At 37.8% G+C, this 26,571-nt stretch overlaps 1 protein-coding gene across 8 annotated transcripts in view; it reads left to right on the top strand.

Annotated features, from left to right (window-relative positions):
• diaph2 (diaphanous-related formin 2) overlaps positions 1-26,571 on the top strand; it is a 381,616-nt gene that overhangs the window by 286,606 nt on the left and 68,439 nt on the right. The window lies entirely within an intron of this gene.

Genomic DNA, 26,571 nt, shown 5'->3' with positions numbered 1-26,571 from the left:
TTTAAATATAATATTTTGTTTGTTGCAAGTATATGTATATATGATTAAGAATTATATGTGAAGTAACTCATTTAAAATATATTTATAATTAAACATTAGGAGTATTAACAATCAGAATTTATTGAATTGTTTTATACGGGTTTTTTCATATGTTAACCAAATTCCTATGAAAGTTGGTCTAAATGAATAAATAATAATAATAAATATTTGATAATGAAAAAAGGCCTTGTCAAAGTGATATTAGCTGACATAAAATGGTTATTTGTTCCATACTCACTAAATGAATATGTGCATAAAATGCATGGCTTTCCTTTTCACTTTCCAAGTCATAAACATATAAAAAAATACCTTTCAGATAGAGGGTGCAGTTCCTTTAAAGACTCCCTGAAGCTTTGGACTTTATTGTGGCTCTCTTTACAATGCCTATGAACAAATCATCTCTCGTAGCTCCAAAATACAATGTCTCGTTAGACAGAGCAAATCACCCACGATGTAAGTGCTAGAGCAGTCAGTCCTGTCATTCTATAGGAAATGTATGATTTACTGTGTTTTTTAACCTCTGCTTTTAGAGGAGCATACATTCGGGACACCTGACCTCACTGGCATAAACAATCATTCTTTATGAGAGAGAAATATCTGAGACCATTGTTCTGTTGTGCAGTATGCATTTTGTTTTGAAAAGCTGTGGTTTCCATCCTGGTTTTAGAGTGTCGGCCAGCGCTCAGCAGGGCAGCATAACACTAGATTCCCAGCATAGCACCTTTTATGCATTGTAGTATTCTGGCACACATTCTCGCTGTGTGTTTTAATACCTGCTGTGGAGATGCAGTAGCTTTAGGCATCAATGTTTGATGGGTTGAGAGAAGCGGAAATACACCGAGTGCTGCGGGAGAACATTTCATCCGCCTGATGTAAATCACAAGTCATATAGGGTTTCTTAGAAAGCTTGGCTTGTGCGACTCTGCACATCTCTGAGCATTACATATTGCTCCCGAAGATCATGCAAATCGAGGTGAGGAATGATCAGCGGTGATTATTATTTTACCTTTGGGTACAAAGTCTCTAATGAATTGATGAAGATGCGTTTGCAGCAGCCTGCACAGTGTCTCCAGCTCTTCTCTGTGAATATGCCTCTGCTTAGTCTCAAACCTCTGTTAATTATGGAATTAGGTCAGAGGAATGTGGTGGCATCCTGCGCTGGTTATGTTTACCTCACAATAACTCAGCGTCTGCCTCTAATTCTAGAGAAATGTGCTCGAAAATAATGGAGCGAATGAATCGCAATTCACATCTCACCTCTTTCATTTATTGATATAGAACCAGACTGAAGTAAAGGGATGAAAAGATCATTGATTCAGGCCATATCTTTGACTTCCTTCCCATGGCCTTTTTGTTTATTCCAGGACTGTATTGTCTACAGGGGGACGGCATTGTTCAACAACAATGGCTAACTTGAATTTACCGCGTGTCGCAGGAGACATTAAGATTTTAATTAACAAATTCTAATTGGTCCTGAACAGAATAAACAAAAGCGCATCCAAATAATAATTGCAATTCCGGTAATGATAGTCATAAAGAAAGCAAAGGCCGAAGTCTGAGCACAAAACCGACTTGGCACCCGCGTCTGTGATTATATTGCCGGCATGCGCACATTCGTGTTTATTGGGAAATGGCATCCAAACCATGTGTTTTGTGTGATAGGATTTTGCATATGCTAATGCACTTGATTGCCTTGATGTGTGGCTGGGTGGGGGAGTCTCAGCACGAACCAGAGAGGCTTGATAACTGCCTCTTCAAATCCCATCCTCAAAGCTTCCGCCATTCAGCAAGGCCCTCCGTGCTTTGGGAGGAGGCTGCGTTTGTAAAGCCATGATTAGAAGGGTATTTAATGGAACATCAGTGCCACTGATGCAGAATGATGCTGATTGTTAAAGTGCTGTTTTGCTTTGGCCATTTGTGGTATTATTGCCTTATTTAATTGATTGAATTGACATTTGGGAGATTGTTTTATAAGGATAACTCTAGCGGAAACTGGAACCTTTGGGTGGGGGAGGAATAATAATAACAGCAATAAACCATCAATGATTCAATTTCACTGTATCTCCCATTTTCCTTTTTTAGATATTAGTTCTGTGTATTCTTTGCAAGCCAACGGGTTCTCAGCAGTGGCTGGGTATGGTACTCGTTTGCCAAATGACAGCTACGTTTACTCCCACTGCTGCCCCATCTTCATCAGACCCTCAGATAGTTCATCTGCCTTGATCATATTACGTTCCCTAAAGCACAGCCAAGCAGTTGAAATCATCAGTTCCGTGCTTCGGCTTTCGTCACACACAAGCGTTTGTCTGGGCCTCACCCTCCAGAGACACATATCAGCTCTACACTCTCCTCTAATGAAAATGACACTATGAAAGAGATCGAGCATATTTCTGCTATCGTATTTCATAAATCGAATTTTCGTGATTGCCTGACCTGATTTTTCGTAGTTGTTTCGGTCTCAGTCAGTCATGGAAACGTCTCAATGCGAGTTATCATTATGTGTGCGGATACTCTGGAAATTCCACAATCAGTGTCTCGTTAGGAGGGGGAAAACTGGGGCTGATTTGGCAGGTCCATTAACCCAGAGCGCAGGGCTGACACGGCCACTAAGACTGAGGCTGACAGGCATACTACTCCCCGGGTGGAGGTGAAAGCCTTCAGTCGAGACTCTCTCTTTCATTCCTTCTGCTGTACGTGAGACATGGACAATCTCCAGATAGGAAGTCGGAGGTCTGTATAGATTTACATGTGAGACACCGTCCATTTCTCCCCAAAGGTGGTGATCTGTATTAGGCTCCATTCCATTTCATGGTTGGCATATTAGGTGTACGGAAAGATGATGAGGAATACATAAAGGCCGATCCCACTTAAGAGCTCACAAAGTCGCATGTGGTCTCCACATTCTCCTGAAGAAATGTCTTTTCCCAGTCATAGATGATAGGATTTGCCACTCTATCTTCTTCCACTCCATCAGTTTTTGAATTATACTTCATATCTGCTGCATTCCCAGTGTCAGAACTCAGACCTCCTAGAACGTGATTAATCAAAAAACACATTTTAGCCCGATGCCAGTATGACTTCACACATCAAATAAGGAATCTGAGCCGGTTGTATTAGTCTCTAACGACACAGTCTAACGGCAGTCATGTTTTATATAAAAATGTGTCCTTTATAGTGTTCTATCTGGATCATTTGGTTCTGTTCTCATTTCTGTTATTAGTCCTGTAACACCAGTTAAATGGCCAGTTAAATGCCTCAGTAGATGAGCGGCACACATTCGGTGAACAACTGACTCTATATTATTTTCAGCCGTGCTAATTATAGCTCTGTCATCTTGTGTTTGTAGCAAACTCCCTACAGGCAAGTCGGTTCACTCGGCAGCCATCTTGGTAACCCCTCCGGGCAGCTGTTTTCTGTGTAGGGTAATAGGAGTGCAACTGCAGCTCATGCTCATTAGGTTTGGCAAAATTAAGAATTGAAAAATTGGCTCCTGTTATGCATTCAAATATATTTTATTATTATCATGTCTAATACATTTTGTCAGCCAGCATTTCCCCCCACAGAATTTTATATAAATTTGAATTGATTTTTCAGTTGTATCTTAATTGCAATTCTACATCATGTTTACTACCTAAATTCATATACAGGAACTTGAAAGGCATTCTGCATTCATTTCTTCTTGACTGGAGGAAGAAAGGATCTGTTCTTCAGTATTTCAATAACAGCATAAACAGCCATAAAATGTGACAACTATTGCTTCTTTTGACTGAAAGGTGGGGCTTTTGTTCCTCTAACCACTTGAACGTTACAATTTCTTCCCATTCAGTCTCCTCCTCCTGTCTCTAGTTAATAGTGCCATAAGGTTCCCCGTAACAGACCTAGAAAAGAAAACCACCACCCTGGACTTTCGTCCCTTAGAAAGAGAGAAAAATAGCACATCTAGTTTGCATACTTGAATGCGCTCAATCTGAAAGGGAGGCAGACAAAGAGAAAGATGGAGACCTAGAGCATGTCCCTGTTGTCTTGAGGGTTTTGGCAAAGATCCACAGAGAACACTCATCCTCTGGAACTTTCTGCTTTTGCTCCAGTCGGTACTTCATTATAACCCCTGAAGTCTCTGGCTTAAAGCCGGGTAATAGACGCAGAGCTTCTCCTACTCATTTGTCATGGGCCCGTGGGTTTGATGCAAAAGCACTCAGCACTTGTTGCTCCATGTTAATCCCACTGTAGACACCAACTCGCTCTTCTGTGCTTTTTCAACTCACCCGCCGTCATGGCTCGTAATTTCATTTTCATTTAATGTTTTCATAGAAATCCCAGCCCCTCGCTGCTGAATTGCACCATTGTCGCCAAATTACTTTATCAAATGAAAATTGGGATGTGAGAGAGAGAGAGGAAACATACTGTTGTGTTATTCGCTTCTAAAGAGACCTCCGTTTGCATATGTATTTGTTTTAGGACAAGACTGCACGCTTGAGAATCAGAGCTGTGTATTGGGCATGTTTTATGGAAGGATTGTGTTTCCGTAGACTATAAAGAAAAGATAAACACGGCCTCGGAGAGCCTCCACTGTGCAAACCTTTTCTTTTCTGTCTGCCATAATGAGCGTTATCACCATATCTCAGCAGAAATGACTGTAAGGCACTTATATAACAACTGATGCCTCAGTGATTTCTTAAATGGAAAGTTGAAGTGTACTTAGTCCATGCTGAAGATATACAGGGTTGGACGGTTGCCGATTATTCCACTCCACGCTGTGAAATTTTCACCACTGCTACTATTTATTGTTCTTTAGTGCATTTAAGAAGTATGAGGCTGAATATAAAGCAAAAAAAAAAGAAGGGCTGAGAAAAGGCCCTCAGTATCTTCAGCGAACTTGCCTTCCCACCAGATAAGGGTTGGGCCAAATTATAAACCAAATTAAAGACTTCATCAAAATTAAAGACTTTTTATTAAAGACGTAATCAAAATATAGATTTTAATCCATGTTTGTTTGCTTCGTTTATTAACGCTACTTGTTCAAATGTTTAGGAAGACGTCATCTCTTATGCTCACAAAGCCTGCATTTATTTGATAAAAAATACATTAAAACTGTAATTTTGTGAAATATTATTACAATATAAAATTAATGGATTCTATTTTAATATATTTTGAAATGTAATTTATTCCTATTATGACAAAGATGAAATTTCAGCAGCCATTAATCCAGTCTTCAGTGTCACATGGTCCTTATGATGCAGAAATCATTGTAATGTAGTGATTTGCATAATTAAATTAAATAAAAATAAACATAAATATAAATATAAAGTGTTAAAAATCAAAACTTTTTTTTTTTCAAGATTACTTGATGAATGGAAAGTTCAGAAGAATGTCATTTATTTGAAACATAAATCTTTTTTACTGTCACTGTAGATCAATTTAATGAATTTTTGCTGTAAAAAGTATTAATTTCAACAAAAAAATAGCTTTTTTTATAGTAGTGTACATGCTAGTCTACTCATAATATATATATATATATATATATATATATATATATATATATATATATATATATATATATATATGTGATGTAACTGAACCCTATTGGACACAATACAAATAAAAGAAATGAGCCTTTGAAAATGTCTTACCCAAGCATCCTATTTTAAAATAAAATCACGTCAGCAGTTCTCTCATCAAGCGATTTCCTGGGGTCTTAAATGTCTGAACATTTTAACGTAATGCCAAACGATTTCCTTGAAAGAACAGCGAACAATTTGGCATACATCTCTATTTGTCCTCTATTAGATTTAGCCCTGTAGCATTTCTGTCCATGTCCCTGTCCATTCATATATGTGAACTCAGACATGCCATTAGCCAGATATATTGACTGCATTCGCCTGTTATGAACCAATTAGCGGGTTCATTATGTAAATACAGCATGCTAATTATCTTGCGCGTTCAAATTAATTATGATGTATAATGTCGGCATTAGCAGGAAGTCCAGCCCAGGTGGGCACCCTTGAATCTCAGCGAATATTTGAAATGAAGTCTATGGTGGAAGTGTGATCTGTTCTTAGTCGTGTCTTGATGTGGATCAGCAGATCTGGTAGCTGATAGAGGAGTACAGTGTGGTGACTTCTAATTAAAATGAATTTCTGACAGATCGGTGCACTAACAGTTACAAACTGCAATCTGATGTTAATCAACAGGGGTTTCTTCATTAATTGACAAAATTAGCCTCATCAATCACACAGAGGGGGACGGTGGGGTTGTTTAGAGCTGCTGTCTTGTCACCGCATGCTTCCACAGGACGAGCAGCACGATGCCGCCTCTGGACGTCAGACAGATGCACGCACACACTGACACAGTGTCGCTGCCTGAACCCATGCTTGCAAATGTGTCCTGAAATCTCAGAGAAATGAGTCATGTTTGCTTCATGATGATGCCATGATATTGCAAAACCAGTCTTGGAGCTTTGTGTTCAGTGAAGACGAAAACAAAAAACCTCTCTGTTTAACATTTGTGCTGTGTTCTTGAAATGCTTTTATCAGGTGTTTACACCCAAGAATATGTGAGGCCTTTTTTGCCTCATTAAAAATAAGCCCAAACACAACAAATTGCCCTCAGTGAAAAGTGAGTGCATAATAAGAAATACACACAGTCTTCCCTGAGCGTTCAGCACAATTGACTTCTTTGGATGTCTCAGGCGTCTTTCACACTGTTTAGCATACTATTTATAGTCCAAGCCCTGTAGATGTACCCAGATGCAAACAGCATCCTCTCCAGTGCTTTCTCACACGTTTCTCTAAATCTGAGGGAGATAATGAAGGCTGTGGGTCTCAATATTACACATCTGCAATTTGCCCTTTATGCTCTTCAAATGGTCAACTTTGTACTTAACCAGAAGGTTCTCAGTTAAGTCCCATAGGAAAAAGTTTTTTTTTTTTATTATATTATATTATATTATATTATATTATATTATATTATATTATATTATATTATATTATATTATATTATATTATATTATATTATATTATATACACCTGTTATTATTCTCTATTTATTATTTTGTATTTTTATTTGTAATTATTTTATTACAAATTCCTGTTACTAAATTTTAGTTGAGTTTAATTAGAAATGTACAATGTTGGGAAGGTTACTTTGGAAATGTAATGGGTTACAGAGTACAAGTTACCCAATAAGTAGTGAAACTATTTTTTAATAATTTAATTATGTAACTGATAACATTTAATTACTTTTCAATAATTCCAATGCATGTTTTCAACTGTTAATAATTGTAAACATTAAAACAATATTATATTATATTATATTATATTATATTATATTATAAATTATAAATTATATATTATATTATATTATATTATATTATATTATATTATATTATATTATATTATATTATATTATATTATATTATATTATATTATATTATATTATACTATAGGCTATTATTCTTTTTTTTTCCCCATAATTTTTACCAAATTTTCAGACATTGAAAAGAATGATGGGCATCTCAGCTGTCTCTTCTCATTGTTGTGAATAAATTCCTAGTGCAGTGATTTACTGCTCTGTTGATAGCTATGATCAGTGGACCATTGCTGTTTCTGCCACCACTCAATCGACTGCGTGAGGCTTGATTCGGTAGCCTAATAGTTACACCGCCTGATCTGCAAGGCTCATTTACTTGTGCGCATTAAAGATGCACACAATTGTATACCACTTAAACAACAGAGTTATAATGGCATAACAATAATAGCATTCTGTAGCAACACTGCACATTTAATCTCACTCTCTCTCGGCACCATGGTGGTGAGGATCTGTCAAAACAAGAGTGTAATCTCCTCAAATATCTAACAACAGCAAATAATAGGACCTTAATTATAGCCATAAGACTTGTATAATGTGCTTACTGTAGCTGTGTTCCACACATTTCAGGGAGGCTGATGATATTTCGGTGCACGGCGGAATACTCAGCAGGCCGTCTTGAATTGAGGCTGACATTCGCACAGGTACGGTAAGCCTCGTCATTTAAGCGGAGCTCGGGAGACAGACACACTCCAGCTGCCTGAACCGAGCGCCGACCTTGGATTGACTCTTAGTGATGAAGACTTACAGTTGATCCCCTGGATTTTAGCTACCCTCCCTTGCTAATGGTTAGGACACAGGTAGGCCATCAGGAAGGATTGTTTTTTAGGGGGGATACTGAAAGACAGAAAGTGGAAAGCGTTTGACGTCTCAGATGTGTTAGCAGTGATCTTTGTTCTCTTGTACTCATCAGTGTGTGACAGCTATCACTCTCTGTCTGTGGTTCTCACACCATTTCCACACAGGACGCATGCAACCCCACAAAACCAGACTACTCCCAGTGTTTAGATAACTTTAGATGATGCCTGTTTCTGTTTTGAATGTTCTGCACTTACTTTAGCTACTTTCATTGCGCTAGAACTTTAGTTTATATGCACCTGTTATTGTTCTCTATTTATTATATTGTCTTTTTATTTGTAATTATTTTATTACAAATTCCCGTTACTAAATTTTAGGTGAGTTTAATTAGAAATGTACAATGTTGGGAAGGTTATTTTGGAAATGTAATGGGTTACAGAGTACAAGTTACCCAATAAGTAGTGAAACTATTTTGAATAATTTAGTTATGTAACTGATAACATTGAATTACTTTTCAATAATTCTAATGCATGTTTTCAGCAGTTAATCATTTTAAAAATTAAAACAAGACAAGTTTTCGAAATCAAATCTTTGCATAGCTGTGACAGAAAAAACACTGGCATGTAACAGTGCCTTAGAAAAATATTATTTAAATAAGTAAATAAATAAATAAATAAAGCACATACATAAACCCACAATAAACTATATAGTTATGTAGTCAAATAAGCATGTGTCCTATGTAATAATGGATTACAGTTACATTTATTTTGGATAAAACAATTTATTTTTAAGGTGTTACACGTTACAGTACACACCCTTACTATTATAATAACAATTAATTATGCATAATTGCATGCAAGTAACCCTAACCTTATAGTAAGTGCATGTATTTAATTAATGAATACTCAGTAATTATTAAATGTATAATAACACTGTAACAAGGATACCTTAAAATAAAGTATAACCTTGTTTTGTAATCAGATTACGTAACGTTGTAATATGTAACTAAATTACTCCCCAACACTGCAAATATGTTTATTTCGACTTTGCATACATGAATATAGTCAATTCATTGATTCAACATTCCTAACACTCCCTCTCATTCATCCAAACACCAATCTTTATAGGATAATGAGGAACAAAAGAAGCTCTTTTGATCCATATAAATGATTCATTTAATTGAGAGCGGCGCAGTGTTGGCATCTCAGGTGGCTGTGGTGTTGGCCTGCGCTTGCATCATCGCGCTGGAGAGGCTGCTAGCGTTCAGCACATCGCCTCTGTGCTGCAGGAAGCAGATGCTGAACCTACATTCTTAAACTAGGCCCCCTCGAAAAGGGCAGAAGAGTCAAAATTAGGAATCTTCCCCCCGATCGTCCACCATCTGTTAGCTGTGACTCTTCTATCTTGGTCACTCGTGTGTATGTGCGTGTTTGTGAGAGTCAGTCTGTCACACGGAGATGCAGGGAGAGCTGCCAGAAGGCAGCCCGAAAATGATAACCGTGAACAAGGCATTTTCCAATGTAGTGATTAAGATGATTGAGGACAGTGGCGATCTCATTCATCTCAGAGCAAGGTGATGGGGGACGGTAGGGTGTGCATGTGTGTGTGTGTGTGTGTGGCAGGGCAGATCTAGAGAGGCCTGTGAAATGGCACTGGCATCTGAAGGGAGGAAGAGAGAAGTAGGAGAGCGTTGCCCACAGGGGTGCTGCTCTTTTGACTGTTTGTGGAAAAGACAAGGAAAGTTTCAGGCTGTTTTTCCTGAGACACCATCTGACCTTCCTTAATGCTATAAAGGCCCTGAAAAAGATATTTATTATTTTGCCTTCTTTTCTTAGCTATTTACCATTTTTTATGCCCTTGTTGGTGACTAATAATCCATTATCATCTAGTATGTGAGCAAAATCTGGCCTTTAATCATTTTAATTGTGTCCTGAGCTGAAAGCCTTTCCTATAATTACTTTTTTGTACTGTGACACAACGCTGGCTGAGGTAATTCTGTATGCTATCAATGAAGACATCATCTACTTGTTTTTACATCATTGTTCCCTTTCATCCGCATATCAGCCAACAGCTGGAAGTCACTGGTCCACCTACGCTTGTTCTTGTAAGGACCCACTTAGGTTTATTTTGAGTGTGTGGGCCGTGGTTCTAACCGAAATTCTTGGTTAATTTTTTCTCACTGTTTGAAAGAGCAGAGGGGACACTCTTATCCCAGTCTGTTTCTCCTATATCTGTCCTCATGTGCCCCTAAAATGTCTCTCAAAGTGGCCCCAAAAAGTGTTCGGACACTTTGGTTACTTTTAAAAGTGACTGAATTTTATTGCATGAGATAACAAAATGTCAAATCAAATGGCATATAGTTTAAAGGCAGCACAAGTACTGTACACTTTAACAGCAAAACATTTGACAAAAAGATGTTTGTTGGGTTTATATGATGAAGCAACAGATGTTTTGCATGAAATAAAACTGTAATGGTGATTTAAGTGTCTTTCACAGCATTTGTGAAGTCTACACGATGACAGACCATCAGTGAGCCACTTTGATAGTAAGAATATGTTATGTAAATATAGAAGTATGATGATGAGCAGACAGCATAATCTCTTAAGGCTGAGCATGGGAAGCGTTTTAATAAATGGCACCGTGTACCTTTCCTTGGCCCACAAATCCGACCAACTAATCTTTAATTTCAGCCGTGCACTTAACTATCAGACAGATCATCCCTCTCTTCTCTAGAGTGTCTGCATACATCCATTGCTGCCCTTCTTACCCTGCCACTGTGGCAATTAACCTACAGCCATGGCCTGTTATATTTAAAGTCCGACCCTGAGTTTCATCTGCTTACTCTGTGTGACCCCACATACATCGCTTAGAGCCTAGAAGCTGTTATCTATTAAATGCTGGATCTGTGTTTTTAATGAGCTTCTCTGTGTGTCTGTGGTCACGTGATTGCACAGTTGTAGGTAAGCAGGGAATCAAATACTTTAATAAAACAGAATCAAATCTTGTTTGACATTGTGCATGTATTGCAAAAACTAATAATTATAATAATAATAATTATGTTTTGATTTGCTCTCTCTCTCAATTCAATTCAGTTCAGTTCAATTTAAGTGAGCTTTATTGGCATGACTTTCACTATATTGCTAAAGGATTGGCTATTGCGACCTTTTTCGACCATAAATAAACTTTTCTGCATTTGAAAGGTTCCATGGATGTTCAAGGTTCTTCATAGAACCATTGATGCCAATAAAGAAACTTTATTTTTAAGAATCTGTAACTTAATATTTTTTTTGTTTTTCAGTTTGGGGTATGATATGACCTGGAAGTTTCTTTGTCACATTGACCATTTTATACAGTATGTCTGCCTTTTAATGGTTGAATACTCAGATTTTTGTTTTGTTCTTAATGATAGAGAGGTAGATTGCCTCGAGAGAGACAGTAATAACAGAAGACAGAGAACCCCAGCAGAGACTCTAATGGCAACTTTGTGAAGGCCACAGTGCTGTAGGAAATCGCTCCATCCGGTCTCATCTACCACTGAGTTGTAATTGCCACACATGCTGCTCTGTCAGAGTCTATTTGCCTCTCACGCACTACAAAGTGTGTATTTTTCTTTCTTTCTTTTTTTTTCTCTGTTGTTAATTTTTATGTCACTTCTCCAATTATAAATGACATTAGTCTGTGTACAGGTTGAGCATCTGTTACAGTCCTGTTTGGTTATTCTCGTTGGGAAAAGGACTGACCTTCTAAGAGATGCTTCAGAATTCAGATCACCTGCTGGTCTTCATATAGCGTCTAATAAGGGTGTTGCATTGCCTGGCACAGCAATGTGTTGCTTGCACAAATTCTTAGCGATAGCAGAAACCAAATGTGAGTGTGTGTGTGTGTGTGTGTCTGTGTGTGAGATATCTGCACAGGTAACAATGTTATCATTGTGTCTCTTTATCAATCATGCATATTTGCCAGGAATCTCACTTATCAACCAGCTTGATCCTCTTTGATAACTTAATCCCTTCACAATATCTGCTTATCTTCCATCAGTGAAGAGTATCTTCACCACTATCTAATGCGATCGTCTCTTTCTTTCTTTAGTCTGTGAGAATATTCAAATGCCTTTCTTTCCCATGTTTGAGGATTTTAGCTTAGATGATGCTTCTTAGGTGCAATTTGATTAAAGCGCATAAATTGAAGTTAATTTCGAAATAGTAGAATTAATTTCTTTGCATTGCAAACTGGGAAATTGTGTTACGTAAGTCAACGTATAAGAAAATGCCAGCACTTATTCGGGGAATAAAGGGCCGTGCGGTTTCTGCCACGTACTTGCCACTCACAGCAGTTCAGGGAGATCACAGGAAGAAGCTTGTCAGTTCCAAGTTACAATTTGCACTAAAAGTATATCTCAGAGATTTGCTCTAACACCATATCTGTCTAGTGCCTAGCTTTTCATCGAGACAGAGGGGATGTTAGGAGATAAGATTTCTCTTCCTCTAATTCCCTTATTCACTTTGACTATGTCTTAAAGTGGATTGTTAACTCTTTCTTATGCTTCAGAATGAAAGAAAAAAGTAGAGACGGTGAGCATTCTCAGAGGGACGCTTTCAACTGCTGCGGTGCCACAGGTTCAGCTGCTGCTCTCCTGGGAATGCAACAACTCTTTCATTTTCCAAATTTACTTCATGAAACATTGCAGCAATTATAACACGGGCTCTGCTTTGCTAGCTAACGATAAAAGACACAATGGTAAGCGTCGCAATTTGCATACGAATAAGGAATGCAAAGTACTAAAACAGCCGCAGAGTTCCTGGTCAGTATTATTTGATAAAGCTTCCAATCATTGTCGGTACTAATTCCAAATGATTGTTCCAAATATAGGCCTCATATTGGGGCGTGTGATCGTTTGAGGCCCCAGCACCTCCCCTCCCTTTTTTCAAATTGGATTTTGAAAATTGAAGAGCAGACATAAAACAGCAGTTATGGCTAATCTCGCATGGCAGCGTGAGGCCTGGCTCGGGATCCTCCTGGTGAGGATATATATGAGCTAATCAAGCAGGCGTGTGCACGTGTACGCACATACCAGCTGATGAGGCATTATCAGTTCCTTGTGGGATCGTTTCTGTTCAATGGTCCTCTGGTGTTCCAGCTCACCTCACCCGGAAATCTAATTAAAGGTAAAAATGAATGCATATTTGTAGAATTATCATGCTATTTAAACTAATTTCTTTATATATATATTTCTAACTGCTGCAGATATTAAATTAAAATGAATTAATTTCAAATATTATTATATTTCATATTTAGTTTGAGTTAGTGTACTATTTACATTTAAATTAATATTTCCAATATTTGTGTTTCTTAAGGGTGATCCACACTCAGGAAAAATAATAATAATAATAAATTGTTACCTTGAAGGGCATAACAGTTCACTGGTGCAGTGCCCTCAATGGGACACATTTGCTCTGATTTCACCTTACCATAAGAGTACAAATTACTACCTTAAGAGATCATATTACTACTCTAAGGTACTATGCACCCTTTAGGGCTAAGGAAGGTACATATGTGTCCCTTTGAGGATACTGCCACAGTGTCATCCTTACTTTTTTTTTTTTTTTGAGAATGCATTATATGACAGTATATCATCATGGCATATACTTTTATTGCAACACTGGCCAAATTCGTTGTTTTGAAAGATGTGTAATTTTATTTTATTTTTTATTTTTATTTTTTATATAAGCTTTAATTAACAATGAAATTAATAAGTTAAGAGCTCATATCTGTTATTTCTTGCAATACCAAGATAGATGTGAAAACGAAATGCAAGTATGCTCTGGTTTATTTCTAGCGCTTTCTTTTTCAGTGTGCATTGTTTTTTTTTAGCAGTGCATTGAGATGTGAGCAGAATGTTTTGTGTAATTACTATGAGCAGAGAGACTGTTAAACTGCAGTCTCTTGCTCAGGCTGATTTATTCATGAAAAGAAGCCATTTTCTTTGTATGTTTACTAGTCACAACCAAGAGAATGCATATGATGTAGACAATTAAGCACCTAATTACGATTAGCCAAAGAGCAAAGCTTTCTCCTCAGTTCATATATTCTCTTATTTTGCCATAATAAATGACACGAGCAGAATGAACAAGTGCTTTGGCATTCACATGGATTTGCGGAAGTTAATGTAGTCTGCTAAAGGAACTGAAGAAATTAACTCATCTGGTTTGGGATTTTAGATGTTTCTACTGGAGAGGTCCAGATTGCGGCATTAAATCACTTATCTTTTATAGCATAAACTATCTATATCTATATATAAATAGACAGCGTAGAAAAAAGCAAATACCATTTATCTCTGAATTTTTCCCCCAATCTCTATTCATGACAGACTAGTTCCTGTTACGTATGAAAAAAGCAACTAATTTGCTCTTAGATACAGGTTTGTATCAAATCTGATTATGAATGCTTCTTTTGTATTGAAGCCACTAAACCTGTAAGTGATTCATTACTGAGATGCTTCTTTGCTAAAACATTGAAATGAATCCATTCAGTCCTTCAAGCATCTTTGGAAGAGTTTACTCATAAATACATTTTTTACATTTTTCCGCATCTTTCGCAGAGCATAGAGCATCCGTGTAATGAATGGAAGGCTCTCAAACTAACCTCTCTCAGGTCTGACGGAAAGTAGATAATAAAAAGCAGAGGAAAGGTAATTAGCAAAGTAAGTGGGTTAATGAGCTTTGGCTCTGAATTGCAGCGGTTAATGTTAATGAGAGGAGCCGGAGAGACTCTAAGATCCCTCATTGCGCAAATGAATGTCACCAAGTACACAACATGGCCGCCTCCGAATGGAAATGGAGTTCGCTTGTTTTCATCCTACAGCACCTGCAGAAGGTGCCGAGCTCCATTTAGATTAATGTGGCTCCCATGCTGGTGGCATCTGGAGCTTCTCTTCCTGTTTAAACAGCTCCAGTCTGCACATCCAATCAATCTCACTTATCCCCAATGATCTCTGTGGACAAAACGTGTCGACTTTCATATCTCTTTGTGTCCTTTCTTTTAAAACCCTCAGCTTCCACGCATCTCGCAGACCTCTTCTAGTTAGATAAAAACATGTGCTGAACGTCTGGGTGTTTGTGGACTGCTGCTATCATTTTCGATCCTTTAAAGGGGCCTGAAGCGTCTCTCTGAGATGTGTGTTTGGAGAAAAGACGTGAGTGTTCTTTTGTGGAGGTTGAAGACAGGACTTTTCAAATGTCTGTTTACTGGGCAGGCATCAGGCTTGCCGGCGAGCTCCATGGCTCTCCCTGCAGAGGCTTGATGATATATTTATGGATTTTTCACACTCTTTTCCCTGGCCTTAATCAAAGTGCAGGCATTGAACATGTCAAGGTTGTGCCAAGCCTTTTCATCGCTGAGACACTGCCTTGTCAGAGAGAGGTTTTAGCTGATCCATAGCACTCTGGATGAGCGTGATGAGAGATGATTCGTTAGCACCATGATGCTCGAGTAGCTCTTGAAGTTTTTATTTCAGAGAGAAATAGTCTAATATAGATGATATTAATGCTGTCAGTCGGCGACGAAGAATACAGTTATGGTAAGTGGATGGATTTATCTGTTTGTGGGTGTTTTTCTCTGTTCGTTCGACAGGGGCTATAGTTAAGCCACATTTAGCTGTGGCATCGATTTCATAAAAGGTTGCACAGTTGGAAGTAGGTAGCGTGTTCTCGCCATGCATGTCCTAAGACCCAAAGAAATTGAGCTTCTCTAGACATTTCGTTATTGTAAATGACACAATAGTCAAGTGTGTCCAGCCAGTTACATATCCATCATCTGAAGCATTTTACCACTGAAAAGTTGCTTCTCTCTCTCTCTCTCTCTCTCTCTCTCTCTGTGTCTTATATTTAAAAGGAGTTGCTATTTGTGTGTAAACTATGTGGCTTGTGAAAGGCTTGTTTTTTGATATTGAAAGCAGCTGTCAGACAGATGATGCCTGGGTGCAATCCACATTTCCATTTGTACTTGTGTCTCTCTGCAGCTCTCTGGCACTGTGAAGGTACAGTGTTTTGAAATTAGATATCAGCCTCCACAGAGCTGGACTCAAAATGAGGGAGGAAAAAATAAAGTGACAGGGAGATGGACGGATTGACAGGTTGATATAGTTAGCTTGACTGATGGTTCTACATGAATATGCTAGTGGAACAATGTTTAAAGAGCTTCAGAAAGGGGAAGGAGGAGGAGAGGAACGAGCAAGCCATAGATAGATAGATGGATGGATGGATGGATGGAAGAGCGAGAGGCAGGTCTAGAGGGAATTATTGGCAACTGGTCGTAAGACACTTTGATAGTCACATGTTGAAGCACAAACACATAGCTTTGGGCGATTCATCAGCTGTCTGCCCAGCTGGCTGGTGTGCAGTTATCTAGGGCATAAAAGCCCTCGCTTTCCCTCTTTCTTTCTCTTCACTTAACATGCACAAAGCCAGGAGGGGGGATAAAAGCACTAATTTTCCACCATGTTGCCACATCATCACAGTAGGCACTTTCCATTAATTGAAAAGTATATATTTGTAATGCATTAAAACAACAAATGCCAAGGTTTTTAAATTGAATTACATTATATTATTTTATTTTTTTTTGTAGTCAGAACTATTATGTAACACAAAATTTCCCTAGCATGAATAGTATGTTGTTTCAAATGCATTCAATGTGTCTAAACCCACATACCTCCACAAAGTGGTGATTTTGGCTTATTTTTATTTATTTATATATATATATATATATATATATATATATATATATATATATATATATATATATATATATATATATTATTATTATTATTATTATTATTATTATTATTATTATTATTATTATTATTATTATTATCTATTTATTTATTTTTTATCATAAAAGCAAACTCATCACCTTTCAGTGACAACTCACTTTTTTTTAATCAAAATAGGTCACATATGATTATGTATAATATACATATATGTATTTACACATGTATGTGTAAATAACTAGTTTTAATAAAGGTAAGTAAAGAATTGATTGGTAAGTGTTGCAATGTATTTTCTTTACTTAATAAACGTATTTAAATGTAAAAAAAAAAAAAAAAAAAAAATCTTTAAAAAGAAATTCAGTATGGAACATGCGCCCAATCCTATTCCGCCCTTACACTGTTTTAGTATTCTTTGCATGCATATATATGAAGCTTATATAATATTTAGTGTGACATCTACTGAGTTCTGCATGATTCGAAAATATACACGTCTTTTCTGAATGGCTTCATTGACTTTATTCTGTACACTGTATGTGGAAAGTGCCGATTTGCATTGACAAGGAGCTGTTGGATTTTTCTCAGGGTTTCTTGCATCTTTAGTTTAATAGAAATCCACAACCTTGGACCAACAACATTATATCCTTGCATATCTTCGAATTTGTGTGAAGGTGTCCCTCTCTCACGACATCATATAAAATAAGTAAAGGCCAGTGTCATGTGCAGGGCATGTATTGTCACTGATACACATGCAATGTCTTCAGTTATATTCATGCTAGAAATGTTTTAGCCTTGAGAATCTGTGTTATTTGGGAATGCTTTTTTTTTCTATTCGGTGCTGAATAGGAAAGGACAAATGAATGCATCGCTTTCATCATGGCAGTAACCATCTAGCATGCAGATGCACTCTAAAACATTTCACCTAGGTCTGTCCGCTGTAAAACGCCTCTGTGCTGGAGGGATATTCACACTCTCTAAAGATGTTTGCGTGAAGGAGCGTCAGCTCTGCGACATGTTTCTGATCGGCCCCGGCCGGAGCAGACAGCTTTTTCACATCCCCTCTGTTATGTCACAAACAAACACTGTGTGGGCGCCAGTTTCCTGTCACTCATTAGACATTAATGATTCGCAAATCCACTTGCCTTCAGGATACGTGTCTCATTCTCCCTGTCAGTTCAGCATCCCTGTAAAGCTCCTCAGCTTTTGCTGGAGAAACTGTGAGAGATCATTTTATCTCACTCTTGATTGCCAGATAATTATCAGTTAATTATTCAGAGCCTTAAATTAATTTGCTAAAAATAGTGGCTGTGCCTTCTTGTCTCCACTGGAGACTGTTCCATTATTCCAGCACGCTCTCCTCTCCCCAGACTTGACACGGGTCGACAGTAGATATATGACGGTGTACCGTAAATATGATTTTCATTTGTTTCATGTCTGCACTTAATCTAATCATTGAGAGCCCGCATGCAAGAAAAATGTCCTTTTTATAGCCAGCAAGGGTGCATGCATAACTCGATACTTAAATTTGCTGATTATTACTCATTGGACCAGCTGTGAACATGAGCCTTTATAGATTGCAACAACCTTTATTCACAACACACTGTACAGATTGAGTTCATGAGCTGTTAATTATATTTATTTAACCACGGCATTTATTAGCTGTAAATATATACACACAAAAAAGTGAAGACATTTATAATGTTCAAAAAAATATATTTCATATTTTTTGAATGTTCAGAAAAATCCTGAAAAAGGTATCACCATTTTCACTGATGATAAAAAAAGATTTATTTTTAATTATTATTATTATTATTATTATTATTATTTTTTAATAAAAGACGTTCCTAAGAGAACAGCCAGTGTGCATTTACAGATGTTTAGAATGGGATGCTAATTATCAGCTATTTATTTGCCTGAATTATATATCATCACTTTATAAGTAGTTCAAGGTCCACCTCAGGTGCTTCAGTAGATTTCTTTGTCTTTTTTTTTTCTTTTTCTTTTTGGACACTTCATTAAGCTGAAGTTCCTACGAACAAAGAAATGTGTTAGTGGTCTTTTAATGGAATTCATTGGCTTAAGGAATCGAAATGTTCCTTCAGCTCTTCAGCTCTGGTGTGACCTGCTGTTAGGCTGAAGACTGGGAGGATGATAAGGATATTGAATGGAGCTGTTGCTTGTCACAGCACCCTGCTGCTTCAACCGAAAGAGATTGATCAATACTTCAGATTCTCTCTCTCTCTCTCTCTCTCTCCCTTGCTCTCTCTCTCTCTCTCACTCTCTGGGTGTGTGCACATGTAACAATCTCACAGAGCCTGGCAAACATCCTGAGGATGAGTTGCCCAGCCTATCTAAATAGTGTCGGAATTGATTTCCTTGGAATAAATAAATAGACTCTCATTAAAGTAATAACAACCACAAGATAAGGAATGAAATGAAATAAAATAGAAAACAAAAAGGAGAAAGCTCCGCTTTGCAGCAAAAGTGCTCCCCATCGATCCAATTTGTGCAGAGCTAAAAGCATTTAAGCCCTTAGACCAGCTATTTGTACAGAAGTTTATATGTCCAAAAAAAAAAAAAAAGAGAACCTCCAATTCTATTGACATTTAAAACACTTAGTCGTCTGGAGGCATACTTCAAAGTCAGCTCAGCAGGGACTCCATCAGAACAATCCTACTAGTCTTGATTACAGGCATGCTCGGGAAATATATTAACCACCCTCCTGAGAACCATTCTCACGCTCATTTGAACCACCATCACTGATGGAAAGGTAAAATGGGGGGGGGGGGTATACCTTATTAGACCACTGCTTTTAACCAGCTAGGCAAGCTTGTGTAACTATTAAAACGCTATAATCCAGAGGCTTCCCCTTCTTCGGTCTTTTCCCCTTATGTCTCAGTGATTTATCTCACATTATTAGTATCTCTCTCTCTCTCTCTCTCTCTCTCTCCCTCGAAGCAGCCTGCTGTATGCCGATGTGGTTTTCAATTAAAACGAAGAAGCCTGCAATTGTTCTCATTTCAGCAGCTGTATGATAGCAATCGCTGAAACCAATTGTGTAATTCGTGTAATCACAGAGCAGTTCGTTAGGAGTGATAAACTTAATTGCTAGCAGGTGAAGGCATGCTGAGAGATACACTGAAAGGAGGCACCTATAGCATAAGCAACATCTTGCCTGAGGGACACTATCAGGAGCACAGTGTGCATGGCTTTAGAATAAATTACAGTCACGCTGTAGGTAAAATAGCACCTATTACAGATCTGGATTAGAAGGCATTAGTTCACCGAAGAAACTGTTTTTTAAATGGAAGTAATCAATTGTATCCCTTTGTGAAGGACATTTGCAAATGGTTGTTAGTCAAGTATATGTAGAGTGGACAAGAAAGTCATACATATTAATGTACAGTGCTGTTCAAAAGTTTGAAATCACCTTTTTTTTTTTTTTTTCAGCAAGGATGCACTGAAATGATCAAAATTAACATAAGACATTTATAATGTTATACCCCAAACTTTTAAACCATAGCATGCCCTTGTGATTCAGTAGCAGTTATTATTCTGATTTAAAATAAATAAAATGAGTCCTTGGGAGTGTGACAGTTATCATAGTAGTATTTTTTGCTGTTGTACAACCAAGGACTAAAATATTGCTTAGATGTTCTATTTTTTGTTTATTTTTATCCATTGCCAAATGGAGAAACGGCATGCATTTAAAATATATTTTCGAATGGGCAAAATTTGATTGAAATTTCATTTACCACAGCATTTTTAACAGTTCAGAATACTTTTTAATGCTACTGTAAGTTATCAAGGTATGATATGAATCTGAAGAATCCCTACATCCCTACATTTCCCTTTTGTTCACCATTAAATGGAATTTGTCCTATTACTTATATAATTTAGTTTAATTTGCTCATTCTTCAAAAGCTTATGTGAATGCCTTTTATATAATGTGACAGGGCACCGATGTGAAAAACAGAGCATGTAGAACCCGTCAGAGAATGTGTGAGACGCAGCACATCTGTTGGTGTCAAGATCAGGTCAGCAGAGCCAACAGCATTGATATGAATGATGATCTTCGCTGAGGCACATTACATGTCCATATATATGATGTTCTGTAGCACTCTGCTTTAGCCAGAATAAAAAAAAACAAACATGTCCTAACACTTCACACTTCCTCTGATGGCTTAGCGGTGTTAGTGTATCTAATCAACACATAGCCTTAAGGTTTCTTCATGTGCTGAGCCACAGACATGCTGTTAGTTCACCTGTAGGCATGGAATGCTGATATCCTTTTCTTTCTTTTTTTTTTTAACCCTCTTTAAACCTTCTGTTTTTTTTTTTTTTTTTTTTTTTTTTTTACTTTGGCTTGCACCATCCTGCAATCTTGATGGTTGTTTGGACAGCACTCCACAAGCTCCACTTCACATGCATCTGGATACTGGTGCGAGAAGCATCCGAGACCAATCTCCCAGATCCATAAATATTTCATTTGCAGAGATGCAGAATAAATTGACAGTGAAATTGACTCTGAATCCTGCTTTTAATTTTTCAAATGAAGAGGAAGAGAGGGCCTCTCCAGGCTGATGTGACAGGGAGCGTGATGTGACAAGAGGTCCCGACATCACCTGCGAGGCAAGGCGAGGAAGGAATTCACTTATCCACTGCCTCCCTATTACCATCGACACATCACATCCCAATTATTGCTGGGGGCCCAGGCTTTAATTACTAGCCTGTGTGTGGAGGTGAAATTAGACCCCTAGCTCTGTAGGTTAATGTGGCAGTGTAGAACACACAGCCTGGAGGTGGAGACTCGTGCTGACGCTACACATCTGATCTGCATGCACAATTCACTCTCAGCTGTCAGCTCCACTCACTGATAAGAGAATTGAGCGAGTCTGAGTGTCAATGAAGGTGTGGATGTTAAAATACCTCATTTCCATTTGTTTCGTGTCTGTTTGTGTGTGCCCGCTGACGCATGTCTGCGGGCCTGTGTGAGCTCTCACTTGTAGGTGTGGACTGCCACACAGAATACATTAACATTCATTTTGGTTATAAACAAGTGTGACAGCTATATTCTAATTGAACGTACAGTGCGTATATACAGTAGACTATGTCAGGGGTTTTCAGACTGAGGGGCTGCAATGGGGTCTGTAGAACATTAAAATAAGTGTGTTTAGCCCTGCTTGACTTTCAGTTTAAGGTGTTAAGCATTTTGGCATAATAATTTTAAGATATTCGTTGTCTACTAGAAAGTAATTATTTCCCAGATAGTTTACTTCAGTACAAGATTTATAGCTTAACAAATGAAAATACAAATTGAAATATTAAATGAAAGAGTGAAAGTGACGTGACATACAGCCAAGAATGGTGACCCATCTCAGAATTCGTGCTCTGCATTTAACCCATCCAAAGTGCACACACACAGTAGTGAACACACACCCACACCCTTGCTCAAGGGAACCTCATTCGTCCGAGACTCGAACCCACAACCTTATGGTTAGAAGTCATACTCTCTAACCACTAGTCCTTGCCTTCCCGTGTACTTAAATTTATTTTTTTATATATTAAATAAAAAGTAGACAAATATGCGTTCATATTTTGCTTATACGAATGGAGTGAAAAAATAAAACATTTAAAAATTCTTCAAAATATATTTTATAATCCAGAGAATAAAGAATGACATACCAGTTTGTAATCAAATTTGGATGAGTAAGAAAGAAAGAAAGAAAGAACATTTTTATATTGTAAATTTTAGAAAGGGGTTACTTAATACGAGATCATTATATTTTCATATAGTCCTTTTGAGTTTGAAATCCCCTTTGTTGTGTAATATAGCTTTTTTTTTTTCAGATAAATCTAAAAAACTACCCAGCACAACTCAAATGCTTCTTAACATATCTGGCCATGAAGCAAAACAAATGCGATGTTGCTTAGAGAAGCAGTCGTCTACAATGTTGCGCAAAGGCCTCTATTTCATTTCAATTTCAGAGAGAATAATCAATGTGCTTCCCTACCTAGTGTACAATTCAGAACAGGTGAATCAGCAGAAATGTGTCCCATTCTGTTCCTCTCTGCTCAAATATTCCACAGCCACACAAAATGAGTCATCAGAATCTCAGTGCTCATCACCTTCATTACTGCCTAAGCCATTACCTACTTTTCCCCTTTTAAAAAATTTGTTTCAGCCATGGCTGTTCTCATTACTGTTCAAATCACAGCATGCTAGGCTTGAGTTTCTGTCAATAATAGACCATTAATCAGTAGCGTGCACTCCAAATTTTCCAGAGGTACCCTAACAGGGTGTGAGTGAAGTTTTTGATTGAGTTCAGACGCTTGATTGCTTGTACAGCTGCACAATACGGCTTAATTACATGTGGAAGAGGCGGCAGAGATACTATCTGACAGTCGTGGCTGTTGGCAGCTTTTAAGTGCAGAGAGGACTGCGGTGGTAGCGGGCTGGAAAGGCGTGTGGTGGAAAGCCTGCTGGTGGCATTCTGTTGATCCCCATCCAAGGTGCTGTGTTAATTACTTTGGATGCTGTCCAGAAACCCTCAAAGAATTTAGAGAACTGTGTCATTCAATTTAGTACAATTCAAATTATTTTCATGGTTTACAGTGAACTCAACTTTTCTCTCTCTCTCTCTCTCTCTCTCTCTCTCCTCGTCCTCCGATATTTTCATGCTACAGATAAAACTCTTCTTTGGGTTCATGTGGAATGGGCTTCTATTATTTTTATTCATGTTTGCCTGAAGGGAAGTGTCATTATTTGGCACTCAGATTGTTTCCTGGAGATGAATGTTAATGAGGCGGCCCTTTATTTTTTACTGCATAAACTACTGAACAACTTTCCTTCAGTCCTTCAGTCAGGGAGGCACTGTTCATATTCATTGTCACGAATGATGCAAGTACACAGTAAGTGCCATTCAATGATTTAAAGGGGTGGTTTACTAAAAAATGCAATTTCTTCCAATGTTTATTTAACACATTTTGGTCGCTTCAGAACACAAAGAATATCATATGGATAGTGTTGGGCAAGTTACACACAAAAAAAAATGTTATTAATTATTAGTTACTAGTTACATCTTCAACAGTGTTATTAGATTTGTGTACAAAGAATGCATTCTAAGGTTAGACTTAAAATTTTGATGATAAATCCAGTATTGAATTGTATATACATTTTCTACAGTTAATACACAGTATTAAATTCAATTGCAAGTGTACTAAAATAGTACTGTATATGTTTGGCTTTTTTTGTAAAGTATTCCTTAAATATGTGCAACAGTGCAGTCTGCTTTCAGTGGATCAATACAGCAAACAGATACCCTCTGATACACTACAGGGCCATTCTCTGTCTGTGCTATTTCCAAACATCAACAACTGCCACATCACGATTGGAAATATCTTTTCTTTCCTCCATCTCCCAATGGCAAGCCATTAGTTGCCCGTAGACCACCAAAAAAAAAAAAAAAAGAGATGCTTTTCTGCCCTACTCTCCCCCGGACGAGTGCTTTAAAGCCATGAATGCAGTCCCTATTGCCGGCCTGGTGAGAGTGCGGCCACCTTCCACTCCGAGCCGGGGTGGGATGCATGTAGTTTGGCTGTGGGGCTTGAGGGGGTAAGTCAATCCACACTAAAAGCGTAGTGTCTGCCTTTCAGCATAGAGCCAGGAGGCACATAGAAAAGCATTAAATAAACATTAATGGAAGTGGGTTAGGAGAGATTTATTAAGGAGGCTTTTTGGCCTTGCCTGAGGGAGCCATGCACCATTTTATTCACTCATACAAGCACACAGGTAAACAAACAAGGTAATTTATGGCAGTCTTCAGAGGTGGCAGTGTTTGGAATTCACTTTCTGGCCATTTTTTAGAGTAAGACAATTGTTTTTCACACCGTCTCACAGAATTTTAAACATTTATCATGTGCTGAATGGATGATGTGCGGAATCTCTTCTCTGGGCTTCTTTGTTGGAATTTCATTAAAGTAGTTTTGTCAAGTAATGAGGTTAAAGGGAGTGTGTACACTATTTTTTCTAAATCTGTCTTGTCGGAACATCTCACAGAGACTACTTATTTGTATGGAAAGTTTAAAAAGGAACACAATTCTATAAGAGAGAAATGCTATCCTTTCTGTATAGTGAAATATGGATGTTGCTGGGGAAACTTGTGTTCGTTTTGTGCTTTGAGGACAGCTGGAGAGGGAGACAGAGAGAGAACCAACATACGGCGGTTGCTTTGGAGAAGGTAGCGAATAATGTTTTATCCAGGAACTTCTCTCCACCCCAGCATGTGAAGCAGAGGTGACACGGGTGACAAAGAAGCGTGAAGAGTATACTTTGAAAGTTCTTACAGAGGTAACAGAAAAGAGAGAGAGATTGAGGCAAAGAAAAAGCAAGAGAAGGAGTTGAAGGAATTGCTTTTGGAGGAGAAGCCGGGATTGATATTGGACCGTGCATGTCAGCCGTTGTCAATGTGACAAATCTTTGATGTGGAAATAATAGCCGGTGAGGGCTCGGCCCAGTCCAGTGGAACTACGTATGACTGTGATGAGCTGTTGTCAAACACTCCCACATATTCTCGAACACTTTTTCTCAGGCACAGGCAGTATTTTTGGCACTGTATCCAATCGAGACCAAACCTCAAAGCTCTATTGCTTTGATTTTGCTATATCCACATTCCTCGTCTTAAGCAGAGCATGCTCAAATACAAGATATTAAAGTATGTGGGGTTGAAAACGTTGCACAACCTGTTGAGGATTTTTGCTTCATTTTTCAGCTTAAAAGAAACAGGAAGTCATTTTGCGCTTGTCAAAAGAGCTCATAAAATTCAGCCCCAAGGACAAAGACGTACACACATTCAGACACTATTGCAGGTATTCAGACTCAAACACTGTTTCCGTTCAGTGAGTGGCTGGGACTGTGAGAATAGAGTATTGTTTGTGTAAGCCGTAGCAATATAAAAGAGTATACACTAACCCTTATGTTTTTCTCATGCTCTAATTATTCTACTCTTTATTCATTTTAGTGCACATATTACACATATAAATAGAAAGGCTTTTTTAAATTGTTGGATGGATGGAATGAGGTTAAAGAGGTAATGGAATGATAATTACACCAACAATCAATTAAATGTACATATTCTCTTTTTTTTCTAATTGTGTTTCAGCTTTTCTATGAACATTTCATACATTTTGAAATTGCTATTGAATTAAACTTTAAAACTTTTTTCAAGGAAAAAGAAGAAGCGTCATAATAATTTATGTATTTATATTTAATTTAGGCTTACATCTTATTGCGCGGTAATGTTTCATTTTCAAATTTACAATTTCTGTTAAGCACCCTACTATTTTGCAGAAAAAAAAAATATTAAATGCACGATGGATGGATGAAGAATTCAACCTTAATAATGATTTAGCTCTTTTCAAGCTGAAATGTTTTTCTGCCTCTTATGTCACCAAATGGATTTGTAATAATAAATAATAATCATTTTTCATGCAGGTTTCATAAACACTCTGCCCATTTGCTTTTGGTTGACAAACAGATAGTCTGATAGTGTTTTTGTCTCAGCGTGGTTGTCAAACTCGAACAAACAAAACAATATTGTGGCAGCATC

The sequence above is a fragment of the Carassius auratus genome, chromosome 14 (assembly GCF_003368295.1).
Source record: "Carassius auratus strain Wakin chromosome 14, ASM336829v1, whole genome shotgun sequence".
In the NCBI taxonomy this organism is placed as follows: domain Eukaryota; kingdom Metazoa; phylum Chordata; class Actinopteri; order Cypriniformes; family Cyprinidae; genus Carassius; species Carassius auratus.
This window is presented reverse-complemented; position numbering and strand designations above follow the sequence as displayed.